The 14,374-nt window shown below is 33.5% G+C and overlaps 1 protein-coding gene across 1 annotated transcript in view; it reads left to right on the top strand.

Annotated features, from left to right (window-relative positions):
* Nucleotides 1-323: 323 nt before the first annotated feature.
* LOC119643438 (calsyntenin-1) overlaps nt 324-14,374 on the top strand; it is a 90,716-nt gene continuing 76,665 nt past the window's right edge. Inside the window, exon 1 of the mRNA XM_038042785.1 lies at nt 324-494. The gene's annotated coding sequence lies outside the window, so the exon portion shown is untranslated. The remainder of the gene's footprint in view (nt 495-14,374) is intronic.

Genomic DNA, 14,374 nt, shown 5'->3' on the forward strand with positions numbered 1-14,374 from the left:
CATTCATACTAATTAAAATGTGGCAACCCATGACATGCGATATAGTTTCTTCCCTCTCAGGCATGAATGGTCGATTGTGGAAGATACATAATATTTATATGTTAAGTATAAGAGAGTGATAGCAAATAAGGAACGACAAACAACAACAAGAATTCGACGAAACGGCAGTTATTTTCATATAGCGGTACTACTTCTTCATACAAATATTGATATTATAGGTGAGGCACGTGATGCTGTGAATAGGTACCATTAATGTTTTAGTTCGATTTCTATCCTCTTCGTTAGCATTTGTTCGAACATTGTATACTAAATTTTTGTGCGCGTATCATAACTTGCCGCATTTTGTTCGTGTGCTAGACTCTTAGTAAATATTTTATACTAGTAAAAGAAAATGTTTATAACAAATTAAACCAAAACAGAAATAGTGAAGTAACAACAAATCAACTTCAACATTTATGAAAATTTTGGTGAATTTGTGTATATTGCATGTCAGTGTAAGTATTTGTTTACAAAAACATTTTTTAATCAAACACAACAAGCGAACAACAGAGACCAAAAACAATTGGACAATAAACAAAAATTTTCCTATCTACGATCAGAAGGTATGCTACATTTTCACCCAATTCAAAATCGAAGAAATACGCACACACAAATTCGACAAAATAAAATGTTTTTATTGCCTACTGTTAGAACACTTAAACCTCCCATAATTGAAAGGAAGTACTACTAGTCCATCTGTTGGCAGTCTCTATTTCCGTATAAAAATGTATTTTCTTTTTTATATATAAATATTCACATCTAATAATACGTACGTAAATCTAATAGTTATAGGCAATGGAATTAATATTCACGACAACAGAAAACATTTTTCAAAGAGAGCGCAATGATTCAAAATGGACTTTTTTCAAGTGAATGTACGAACTTTTAATCTTCATTCCATCGCAATATTAACTCTCATGTATATTTAAGTTTAAATCTTTCCAAAAATTTGAAGACTGAAATGCAATCGTAAAAAGCAGCTTAGTTTTCTTTTATACATAATTTATGTATTCATCAATAAAAAAGTTTTATATGGGCAAAACTTAAATAATGAATTTATTACCGGAAAAAAATGATTTTATACGGTAGTGAAGTCTTAGAATAATATTAATGTTTGTTTCTAGGATGTGGTTTAGTCAGATGAGTTTGTTTCTAAAAAGCCAATGGCATCATTAGATAGTTAATTTTTTTAATCTTCGAAACTGGATTTTACTATGCGAGATATTTAACCCAGTGAACAAATGCATTGTTCTGAGAAATCTAAAATCACATGGAACTTGGAGATGTCTTACAATTTTCTTGAATAAATTAAAATACTTTAATTTTTAAAAAGTATTATAAAGTTAAAATAAACTATGTATTTCTAAATTGTTTGGTTTTCTTAGGAAGTTAAATTAAGAACTTTATAAATCTCAACACTGGTTTTATGTTCTAGACAACTTTTCTTACGGAAAAATTAAAAAGTTATTGCCACATTGTTTTTATTCACCACCGCTTTAAAGTATGAACAACAATAAACAAACTTTAACCATTTTGAGCACGAAAAAATACTAAAGAGAAAATGAAACAGTCTTAAAATTTTTGTTATCTAATTCGAGCATCATATTTAACTGTTCACATATATATTTAAACCTAGCTGTAGAGTGTTCATATGGAGCGTAAAGGAGTTGACTTATGAGAGACAATGACAACTTATTATGCATTTTTGTTGTTATGTAAAAAACTTGTACGTTCATGCTTGTAATTTAAGACAACAATTCTCAATTTTAGCACCAGTTTCAGTAGCTTATTTTAACGTATTTGAAAATTTTTGAATTGTACTTTTACTTTAAACCCAATATGTTGTACATAAGGGAAGCTCGCTTATAGTACGGAGCCAATACGGAACTTTTATTTATTAATGGGTACAATATTTGGTGGTGTTTCATTTATTTTTGAACCGCTGAACACTGTGAACGACCTTTTTTCTATCTAGGATACATATGTGATATGATAAGAAAAGGGAATTTCGCAAACTTAAACTTAGTAGATGTTTTAGGGGATATTCCTGGAAAAAATTCATCACGTGAAGTACATTTTCCTGTTGAAATATCGGACTTTCTCTTACGCACTGCAAACAGACTGCCTGAATCGAACCCTGCTGGTAAGTTGCAATCTTATCTATTTATTGTTGACTTCTTGCTCCTCTCGGATATGGAGACATATCTTTAAAAATTATTTACGTTCATTTAGAAGTATTTTAAGAACACATGTTACTATAGCGGAACTCTAAAGCTATCAATACTTCTGCTAAGAAATTGATATGAAAACAAATGAGTTTGAGATCAGGTTTTCGACGCTAATTTAATGTACAGAGACATCAAATGATTTGAAGAAGCGTTGTGTTTACTTCTAAAATCAAATTGTTGATTTGGATGAAAATTTTCTGCAATACACTTTTTGATTATTTTTATTTAATAACTTGTTTAAAGGGCTTACTTAGTGAGCCCAAAACGCTGGGTAGAAAAATTCGCGATTCACTCAATTCATGTATGAGTTAATTATCGTTTTTTAGCGCTACATTTCCAATGTCATTCAAACCTAGAGAAATTCTTCGCATATTGACCATTTATCCACGTCAGCATTGATACGTTCCCTTTTGAAGATATGTATTAACATTGCTCGGAAGCATTAAAGTTTGAGTTGTTGTCCAAACATATTTCACCAAACATAATAATAACAATAATAAACTTCATTTATTTGCTTGTAGTTGATGGCGTCGTAATGTATCGCAGAACAAAAAATTCCTCTTTAGTTAGCATCGCATATTTAACATCTTCTTACTGAATAGTGTGTCGACAACGGTCTGTTAGAAAATCTTTTTTTATGGCTTGCAAAAAAACCATCCTATCAAGGATATAAACAATTAATGGTATGAATCGCAAATCCCTTACTCGAATACTGAATAGTGTAAAGAAACGTGGAAGACAGACGCGAGACGGGAAAAAATTAGGGTGTAAGTCCCTATAAAACTTTTTGATTGAAGTGACAAAAGAAATGTTCATAAAAAGTACAAAGTTATTGCCGGTGGCCGAGTAGGCAAGAGTCTCGACTAGCAACTCAGTGGTCGTGGGTTCGAATATCAAGTGCGGTAGAGTTTTTCATAAAGGCCGATAGCCTTAGATGCTAGTGCTTTTAAGAGTTTAGTCTTAGAATTTATTTCTCTGGCGAAATTAATAATAATAATAATAATAATAATAATAGCTCTATACTCCTACAATGGATTGCCCCAAAACACATCTAAATAAAGTCCTCTTTTACTTATGATCCATTTGACGCGCCAACAAACTCGTTTATTGTAATGCCACTGATGACTTTCAAATAAACAACTTCTTAAAAAGCACCCTATCCCTTGCCGTAATCTTAAAGTAAATGCGAAAAAATGTGCAAAATTCATCCTGGAGTTGACACGTGCACTATGAATCTAACCAATGATTTCTTCGTGGTAAACCATGCTTGATGTGAACCGAAAGTGTTGATGAACATCATGTTCTTTTCTTGATTATTCTTTTGACATCTTATATCTGAAGCTATTGTTTCATAATTGTTAACTTTTATTGTGGTATTTTTGTGGATAATACAGAAAAGTGGGCTTTTCGTACCAGATACATTCCTCCGGTCTGCAAGTGAAGGCCATCTACGAGCTTTCTGAATATACGGAATGCTTGGTGTTAACCTTGATTATCTTATTAAGCAGTTGATTTTAACATTCGCGCCTATTCCTGTCTCATCACATTAGTGATGACATTGATTAAAGTTTGCTGGGCATACCCATTTTTGTACCATTCAAGGAAAACCGTTATGAGCTTGCCTCTGTATACTTTCGAGCGTAAGTTTCGATGCCTTGACTGTAGCATATAATTTTGCTTCGTTATTAAAATTATATAATAAGGTACTTAAAACACAACTTCTTTTTGATTTTCTCGAACGCATCGGTTGCTTTAGAATTCCACTAGATATTTGTTTTTTTTTTTTTTTTCTGTCTTATATATTCGCATTTATTTTACCGTTGCTGACTTTTGTAGCATGGTAACCCTTTTAATTTCGTCTGCAGATGGAAATTTTAACTCTCAGAAATGCTACGCTGAAAGAAATGCCTTTATTCGATTTTCTAATCGAAACCAACACGACACTAACAAATAGTCGAAAATAAAATTCAGTCCCCTTAATATCCCTTGCTTGTGAATAGTTTCTTAGTCGTTCACATGAATTCAAATATCCCCATTTGAGTTGGATTAGATCTAATTCGATAAAATTTGTTTCCTGGCGCTTATCTTGATCGTTAATAAGAGGAAACTGGCACCTGTTTCTAATGATTATTATATTCAGACGACTGTAATCACTCAATGGAGTCTTTTGGGATACGAAATGTAGAGGAGAAAAAAATGACGAGTGAGGTGGTCCACACAAAAAGTTTAAGCGCTGCTCTGGTAATATTGCGTTTAATTTGTTTCAGACGGCTGTGTTTGGAGAATGGAAGTGAATTATTTGTGACCAGTCTATTGACAATGCTATGATTGGGTCGATCGAAGTAGTCTGGTTCTTGCTTGGGAATTCTATGGGTAGCCTATCGTAGTGTTTTTTGTTCAGAACAGATCTCGTGGCCGAATGTCGCCCTGAACAATGAGTCCCAGACAAGCCCGTTAATAGATCAACTAGTTGTTTTCGCTTAAACCCAACACGAAATTTCATAAGAATTTGTGTGTAAATATAAACGATAAAATCTCGGCAAAGACATAAGTAGCATCAAGGAATGGTTTCTACATATATGAGCCCTTGCTCTGTTGCCTGGAGGCTGAATAATAACGGAGGACCCGTTTTTGAAAGCGGATATGCAGAAACCGCGGGGACCATAGGTTAAATGTTTAGTTTACGGTTTTCATTGCGACCAACAACGTGAGCTTTTGTCAAACACACTGTTGCCCCTCGTTGCTTCTAATTTGACGTTTCTGCCGTTGCTTCCTTGTAAAAGCTGCTTAAGTGTGCACATAGTTGAACTGTGCTCTTAAAATATAAATAGTATTTGGAAAGGTTGCTTGAGATGCCGACCTATATTGAGGACTATCTGTACCTAAAAATCCCTCAGGGATTCCTGTTGAAGGACTTTATTCCCTTTTATCTATTTTGCATACAATGGCACAAAAATATCGCATAGGATTGCCGTTGGTTCTGCTAGATTCTTCAGTATATGTCCAGTATTACCTTTGCTAAGTTCTCAAACCTAACTCTTGTATATCTCCCAAATATTGTCAGTGATTTTTATCCTTGTCCCTTGGCAGATAAATGGCTCGAGCTAGCTAACATGTAATTCAACTTCCACATGCTTCGTCTTATGTCTTCGCTAAAGAGTTTAGACGTATTTCTTGGTCTCCTATTTTAAGGTAATATGTTGTTTGATCAGGTAACATGTTCACAATTTAGTTTTACTTACTAATTGTTTCATTATTCGAACTGTCTTCAATTCCGAGTTCCACTCGGAAATAAAATACCGACTCTGGCATACCATAGAGAAGCAAACGGCAGCCGAAACTTTTCTCATACGTCCTTTCCTTTTCTCATTCGTCCTACGATTATACTTCTCAATGTAATGTCTTTACTTTTGTCGAAACATGCGAAGATGCTGATGGAAAACGGTATTTTTTCTGATCTTTTCTCCTACGAATACCTAAAGAGTTTTAATATGGTTGGGCTAGGAGAGCTTACAACTATTAGTGATGACAAAGTCAAGTTATATATAAAAGTCTGTTTTGTTAACTAAAAAAAATAAATAAAAATACACAGCAGCAAATGATCACTGAGTTAATTAATTACCTGTAATCAGTCCGTTCGAACTCAACATCAAAAAAAAAAAAAAATAAATAGAAAAAATATTTTTTATATACACTCGAGTGCTGTTCACATAAGTTTTTGAAAAACAACTGCAATAACGTATGCGTACACTGTGCCTTATTGCGTAATCCCTTTAGTTATTGCTCCCGAATTGTGACAATTATATTGTGGACGCAATGAGATCTTGGTAAGTGTTATCGTTAATCTACAGATTTGGTATTGTGATGACCGGTGGTGTTAGTTCAATTAATTGACTTGATTATAGGTTTTGTAGTGTTGATTCTTTACGTCTCGATGTGCGCGGTGGTGATATGCGTTGAATTTTGTTCAGAGGAAAAACTGTTTCACAATTTAGATCAGAAATTAGAATTAGAGTTTGCAATTGATCAAATTGTATCAAAACAAAAAAGGAAGAAATTAATTATAAATTAACTTACATATTAATAATAATAGGAAAAGAAAGAAAAGAGAAAAAATTAAAAAAATTTTATTTGCTGTTTTCTGGACGATTCCAATAACGCACAAGTTTTCTAGAGTGCAACAATCGATGACGCTGCTGACGTTATCGATTAGCGAAAGACGCATCTGTTTCTATCCACTGCTCAGATTTCCAACTGATTTCCCTAATTTTCATCACCCGGTCTTTTGATTACTGGAGTTGATAGCACTTCGCACGCTTGACAGCAAAATGATGTATTTATTTAGCTTCATTCTTGAGTCGCTGTTTATTTGCGTTAGAATTTGTTCGTGGATAAATCACAGAACCTTGATTGTCGTGGCAAACCAGTTGGATGTTTTGAAAAAGTAATTCTTACTTGTATTTATTATGGTCACATACCAAGGACATGTCAAGGATGACGATTTCCTAGACCCTTTTGTAAATTCTGTAAAGGAAATATAGGTATTTTCATTGAGCTTAAACATTGTTGCAAATATTTGTTCCGAAAGTCGGTGCTCCGGAATGTTCTATGCCAAATAAGGGCTAGCAGTTGAAATCCAATTTAGTTGGTTAGCTGCTGCTCAAGTACTATACTCTCTGTGTTTTTTCGTTCTTCATTCGTCACAACAAATGCTCAAAAAAGGTGTATTTCTTTGTGCCCGCTACGGCTACATACAAATCCAACAACATCAATGTTGCGAACAATAGTAATGTCAGCAAAAGCAGCAATCTAAGCTGTAATAACTATTCTGACTTTAGTGTATAAAGTAATCAGCGAACAATTTATGCAAACACTTCAGTTATTGGAAATGCTCGGGCCTAATTGGAAAAGCAGCCGACACAATTGTGGTTCCAATCGGGACGACGTTGTTCTTTTTCTTGTCCAGACTTTTCACTAAACCAAACATGTGTTCTGTAAGGAAGGTAAGATTTTAGTGCCGTTGAAAGGGAAATCAATGTTCAGCGCTACCGTCCGAAGAGTGTGAACATTACAAACATTTTAGTTTTAGCAGAAAGAATAACATATAATATGGTTGATCAAATTGAATTCAGCCGTTTTGATACCACTTATACTGCGCTATGAAAAGGGTTTGTCGATAATTTGTCGTTTAACAGAACTGCTCTCGAACAAAGTGTTTAACTACTGCCTTGGCTAAAGAAGAAACCACCAAACCTTCTGTGACCAGAAACGCAGTGGCGCTAAAAAAAGGTAATCGCGACAATCTCTTAACCATCTGCTCCACCTTCAATCTAGAAATTGCATTATCCTTCTAGAAACGTTAATCCCAATTTGCTCTTCTTCTCGTTATCAAGTTCATAAGCCCGGTAAAACCCGGGAAAAAAATCCCAAATGCTAATATTTCGATGTTGATGGTAGCTTTCAGAAAATAATATTAGTTGTTACTCAACTAAGACCCGGAATTTATTTAATTTGGATTATCATATTTAAAATATTTTTAGCGTGATCACCAATCGTCTTGTCATTTAGAGTGTTCCAATCTGTCGAAATCTTTACACTTTGTTTAAAAAGCTTGTTGCTTAGTAAAAGATTTTATACCTAGGGGGAGGCCAGTTAGTGCAAATACTGGTACTTCTGCTATCTCAACAAACGTGGTCTTTGCTTTGGTCAGAAATTCATACCGTCAGCAACGACAGGTTCAGGCGAACCCCTATCCCCTATTGATTGGAAATGTCGTTTCGTCACAAGTATTTGAATTCTCGTATCCTGTTGGTATCGAAAATTATATAAAATGAAAAGTATCCATATGAACATTGGTTATATAATTTTACGCGTAACTTTTTCACTCTGATTTTTGTGACCTTGTTGTCATACAACATCTATAGGAGATCTTTTTGAAGCTTCTAAATCGCTTTGGTAAACACCAGAAAATTCTAATGTAAATCTCAACATAATCTAAGAAATGAAGGCATTTTAGACAAGAATACTCCTTAATTCATTTTGGCACACAACTGGCGGGCATAATGTAAGATTTTTTGTCTTATTGTTAATGCCCTATAGTTCGTTGCCATCAAAACTACTTTTGATGATAAAAATCTAATTCAACTCGTTTGTTCAGACTATCTCATTAGTCTGGATAGTCACTCAGCAATATTTCTTTTAGATTAATGCAATGAGAAAAGAACATTGAGAAGGCATAATAATTCTTCCATTTAGAAATTAATTTATTTTTGATACTTACATTTGTGACGATGGTTTGCAACTGAGATTTAACCAACAGTAAACATTCGCTTCAAAAAATTTACATTGAAAATAGTTTGGAATATTCGTTTGTTTATAAGTATTATTTATAGATGTGGAATTAGTGCTCTAATTAAATAGAAAAGGGTCCTAAGAAGAAAACCGCTCCCATGACTAACATGCTAGCTTATAGTAAAAATCTGTCGCCTGAGGAAAAATATCGGTTTGTATAAACAAACCCTGTGTGGGGACAGAGAAACTAGCACGTAGTAAACAAGAAGTTGCGACGATCAGTTGGCCAACCTACGTAACGTTTCAAATGCTTATTTGCTCTGACATGAGGAAACCATGAAGTCTGCAACATTTGACTTTGATTTCGTTTATGTACACACACACCCCTGTACCATTACAGCAGGTAAGATGGGTAAATTCAACGGCAAAAAATGATTAAATTATTCTACGTATGAGAGATTGGCATGCCTGGGAAAAGAAACAAACAGATGAAGGAGAACAAGAGAGGGGATGACAGGAGGAAAAAAGAGAAAACCGTCCAAATTTATAGAAAAGTAAAATTATTGTCCTGAATTTAAGTATACTTTTAAAATTGATAGTAAAGTTATTAATAACAAGAAAGAAAGTTATATTCAGTGGGGGGCGAATCTCGTATACCCACAACTATTCTGCTTAAACTCTACTCTTCAAGTTGTTTTAGTCGATACCCATGTCGCTGGTATATTAAAAGGAAAGTAACTCATTTTTAGGCTGATAATATACGGACAGACGGACAGACGTGGCTAAATCAACTCAGAATTTTAATGATCAAGAATATTGTTATGGAAATCCCAATTTCAACTAATTGATTTTCCGAGAGAGGTAAAAACCAACAGCAACTTCGTAGCGCGTCTTGCAGCTGTCGGCCGACGAAAAAGACTAGTTGAAAAGCGGATTAGCGTATTTAAACTGAAGTCATCAAATTAAGTAATAGTAATAAGTTGTAAAAATGTAGATAAACAGAATATTTGCGAAAGGGACAATAGCCAGTCGGGAAAGAATGTTGCCAAACTAAGTAAACTGTAAATAATCCTACCCTTAAAGAAATTGATTGTAAATAGACCACGATCTAGTGATACGAACCGTATTGAGAAAGGCAAATTTCGTGACAATACTTTATAGGGTCTCTTCAACAATACTTTTTAGGGTGCTTCCTTTTGACTGTAACATACATTATGGAACAAAACAAACTTAGTATAACCGCTCGAACGTTAATATCCGTACAGACATCTATTATTTAAAAATTCCTAATTTTTTTTTAAGAAAAGAGTAAGGTGCTTATAGTGCAAAGCGCTAATATGTAACACATAATGACCCCCAATTTACTTTCAATATTTAAAAATGCAAATTTTTATTTTTAACGCCGAATATTTTTTTATTACATTCTAATATATCACTAAATTTGATTTTATTGACATTTGATTGATAGTTTTCATCGATATAATTATGATATAAAGGGTTGGGATGTGGTTAGCAGCTAGTTTGATTTTGTTGAACTCTAAAGATTCTGCTATATTTGAGAAAGCTACATTTACGGTTTCATAAAGATTCTTGACCGTCTTCATTTCGTTAGCGGATAGAATGAAGCAGTTTTCAACTCCTACTTTTTCCCAATATTGAAGGTTAACGATTTAATCTTTTAGAATGTCTAATTTTTATTTCAATTTAGTTATTGAAGAATCTGTCTCATCTTGGCTCTTAACGGATCTCAGAATTTTATCAGTTCATAGTGTTACTTCGTTAATTTTTTCAAATGACATTCTATTTATAATTACTTGTCCTTTGTTTTTTTGCAATGCGTTGTTTATATTTTGTTGTAATATTTCCGACAATCCATTTCCAGGCCGCCCCAATAAATTCAGAGATCTTTTGTTTGGCGGTTTGAAGTAGTCTAAATGCATTTTCTTTTGCTTAGCTTGATGGATTAGGAATGGGTAGAGAGAATGAAAGTTGCTGACGTTCTGTTATGATAGATGCGATAGATAGAATAGATATCGTTCACCAATGTCAGTTCAATATTTCCTGTTTGTAATTTTTCGACAGGTTGGTATCTATCCTTTTGGTTTTTTTTTTTAGAGAAGATTTTGTCGCCCATGTTGCAAGTCTTTGGTATGATTTTACTGCGATTATGGCTATAAAAACCGGATAGCTGTTTCTTCGTGAGATCACGAATCATTTTGGTTCTATCGCTTTCTCGTTCGGCAGCATTTGTATACAATTCCCTTCCGAAAAAGACCTCAACAGGTTTTTTCCAATTGTATTGTATTCGTAAATAGGTTTGTCCAGCAGTTCCGCTATTCCGTTTAGAGTGATTTGAAACATTTCATGTTCTCGGAAAGTGAAGTGAAATCTTTCAATTTGACCATTGGCAGAGATGGCATAGGACGCTATTCGGAAAATTTTAACGTTAAAGTGGCTTTTCATCATGAACATGACTTCGTTAGAGTTAAATGATCTGTCGTTATCCATAACAACCGTTTCGAGCATGCCGAAGTTCCTGAATATCTTATTTAAAGGTTGTTTGATGTCTTCCGCAGTTCTTGATTTCATTATTTTTGCCTGCGGGTATTTGGTTAATTTAATTATTGCTGTTAGAATAGACTTTCCTTCTGTGATATAAATGTCAACGTTCATAATTTGTATGGAGATATTGTTAGAGCGGCGGAAATGTTATATACCGGGTGAGATTCACTCTTTACTTTAATTCAAAAAATGCATAAGTAATATTACAACTATTGAATTTATGCTTTTGATGTTATGTGGATTACTTGGCAATGGTAATTGTTTTACAATCTTGAAAAAAATTCTGGTTGTATATTTTTTATTACATTATTATATTTAGGACACCACTGTAGGATGGGGTATACCCATTTTGCTTTTTTCCATAATATGCGTAGCACCAGAGATCCTATGAAGTATATATATTCTTGATCAGCGTTAAATTCTGAGTTGATTGGGTCATGTCTCTCCGTCTGTGTAGTGTGTGTTGTTGATACTTTCCTGGTCGCAAAAATAAAAATATCGACTTCAAATTTGGTAGGAACATTAGAAGAACCTACATGCAGTAGGTTAATATTGAAAATGTTCAAAATTGGTTAGAACAAAAGCGCGTAGTGGAGCGTAGACTGAACGCAATTCCGTTTTTTGAACAAAAATGTTTGGATTTTTACTCGTTACTTGGAAATTATAAAAGTTAGAAGGTTGAAAATCTCCACATTTAGTTTATGAAGCACTCCTTATGTGCAACAATGGAAAACATAACCGATGCCGACACAAATTCACAAGTGATTAAATTTCGATTTTTCACTTTTTGAGGTTTTATGCTTATTTATTATAAGGCGAACCAGACCGAATGTTTAAAACTATTTTTCGCACCAATTAAATGAAGATATATTATCTGCATAACAATAGGTTCATTTTAAAATGAGTAAGGTAGACAACGCGATTAACTTTTTCTTAATAATATTAGTATAATGGGTAACAAATAAAACAACTTCGAGAGTACAAGGTGCAAAATATAGTGGTGGGTATGCGAAATTCGCCCTCCGCCGAATATAACGTTCTTACTTGTTGAATATAGTCTTTAAATTTGAGAAAAATTTTTTTGTTAAAAAAGAAGGAACAAATAATTGTAATAGGACGTTAATAACTGTTGTTATTATCTCTTTCTGTAGTGGTAATAATAATTTCCGTGTTGTTGGCCTTTTTCTTTTTGCTTAATAGTGGTCGTTATTTTTGCGGGTTTTGCTCCGCTTTTAATTCTTTATTTCCTCTTTCCCATTTCCTTTTTTTTGTCACGTAGTCATATATTCCATGGCTAATTTAAAGGTTTTTAAATCTACACTTCTTCAGTGATTTTTTTTTTTAAATCATCACTAATTTGGTAATTTTCTTTGCTTGAGTGATTTTTTCCTTTTTAATAATATTTGGGGGCACTGCTTTAGAGGTTTTGCGCTTTTCCGCTGAGGGTCAATTAAATTTAACGATTTAACGATATTGATTGCAAGTGATTTGCTTGTTATAAATTTTGCTCAAAAGTAAGGAACTTATTTTATTGCAAAAGTGCTTATAAATTAAATTTATTTTCTCACGAGTAACAACATTCTTAATAGATACCTGAATATTTATAATTACAAATAATTTTGGCATGAAAACGTTGCTTCTCATGGAAAGAGCGTTTGCAGCATAGCGTCAATAAAAATAGTAATCTTTTTACAAGAAGGAGATAATGGTTATTATGCCTCTGTTGTGTGGTCTCCTTCATATAGGTGCTATGTAGATTCAATTGAATCTGTTCAAAAGCAATTTTTGCTGTTTGCCCTTAGAAATGTGGGTTGGGATCCGATTGCCTCTCTTCCTTCCTATGAAGATAGGTTGCTTCTACTGTCCTTACCGTCTCTTGAGAAACGTAGGATTGTTCTTGGCGTTTCCTTTGTAGTCAAAGTAATAAATGGTGCTATTGACTCGCCTTCATTACTTGGTGAAATAAGCTTTAATGTCGCTAACCGCTTCTCTAGGCACTTTATCTTGGTTAGGCTTAGTCAGTGTAAATATAATTATGACCTGTTTAATCCGCTCATATTTGTTTGCAAGAACCTAAGTGACGTCTATCACTTATTCTCATTATCGGACTCTTTAAACTCCATTAAAGCAACATTGCTTAATACGCGCGATTTACCTATGTCGTATTTAAACTAGCTTTTAACCTTACGATTCGAAAATGAATTATTAACTATTATCAGTGGCTATGCTTATGCATGTTGGCGGTGGTTTAGGGGTTCATTTGCAAATTGGTCCTGTACCAGTTGTAAGTGTGGCTCTATGCCGATTGTGTACACGCTTTGTTTCTTTTTTTCCTTCCTAATTGTTTTATTGTACTTATACTAAATTTTATTACTAATTTACTATAAGTTTTGCTTTAAGTGCCAATTGAACTCGATTGTTATTTGTTTAGTTGAGTTTCATGTATAAGAAGAATTAAAATAAATAAAACAAAATAAAATAAAATTAGTGGAGTAATCGACGAATCAGAAATGTGAGAACCGTGCCATCGCTAAAACGAAAAGCATCATAAAACCAATGAAGATAAAATTTTTGTTAACTTTTATATCAAATATATTTTTTTACAACAAGAAATATATATATATATATATATATATAAATACAAATATAAAGCATATGAAACCAAAATAACTGTATTAATATTAAATCATTTGTGATAATAAATTTTCTCTATTAAAACATAAATCTAAATATGTATTGTTTAAATTTTTTTTTTTTTTTTTTTGAGCGAAAAGTATCTTAGGGGTCCAAATTCGGAGTCTCCTATTGAAAACCAAGCACCGGTAGGATAGGATAAATAACGGTCCAGGGTGTAAGATCAGCATGTCCGGTAAGTAGTTTTGTCCGCCCGTTTGTATTATATGGGTTAAAGCACGTACATTTCCGCTAGTTGTAATTGTCTGGAGTGTTCGTGGAATAAAACTTGAAACCCCTCTCTTACAGCCTCTAATCCTTTGGCTTTAATTGGCTTTGCTTATAAAATAATCAATATGTTAAGCAGCGTCGATGCACCCTCTACCCCGCTTAAAACCAACTTGTTGTTTTGTAAACAGGTTCTTGGACTCAAGAAGCCAAGATAATCTAGATGCTATAATCGTCTTTAATACTTTTGAGAGGCAAGATAAAAGAGAGGTTGGGCGATAAGCGGATACGATGGAGAAATTTTTTGACTTTGGAATAAAAACAACTGCTGTTAATTTCTACACGTAGGGTGT

Source organism: Glossina fuscipes, unplaced genomic scaffold (assembly GCF_014805625.2).
Source record: "Glossina fuscipes isolate IAEA_lab_2018 unplaced genomic scaffold, Yale_Gfus_2 60803, whole genome shotgun sequence".
Taxonomy (NCBI): domain Eukaryota; kingdom Metazoa; phylum Arthropoda; class Insecta; order Diptera; family Glossinidae; genus Glossina; species Glossina fuscipes.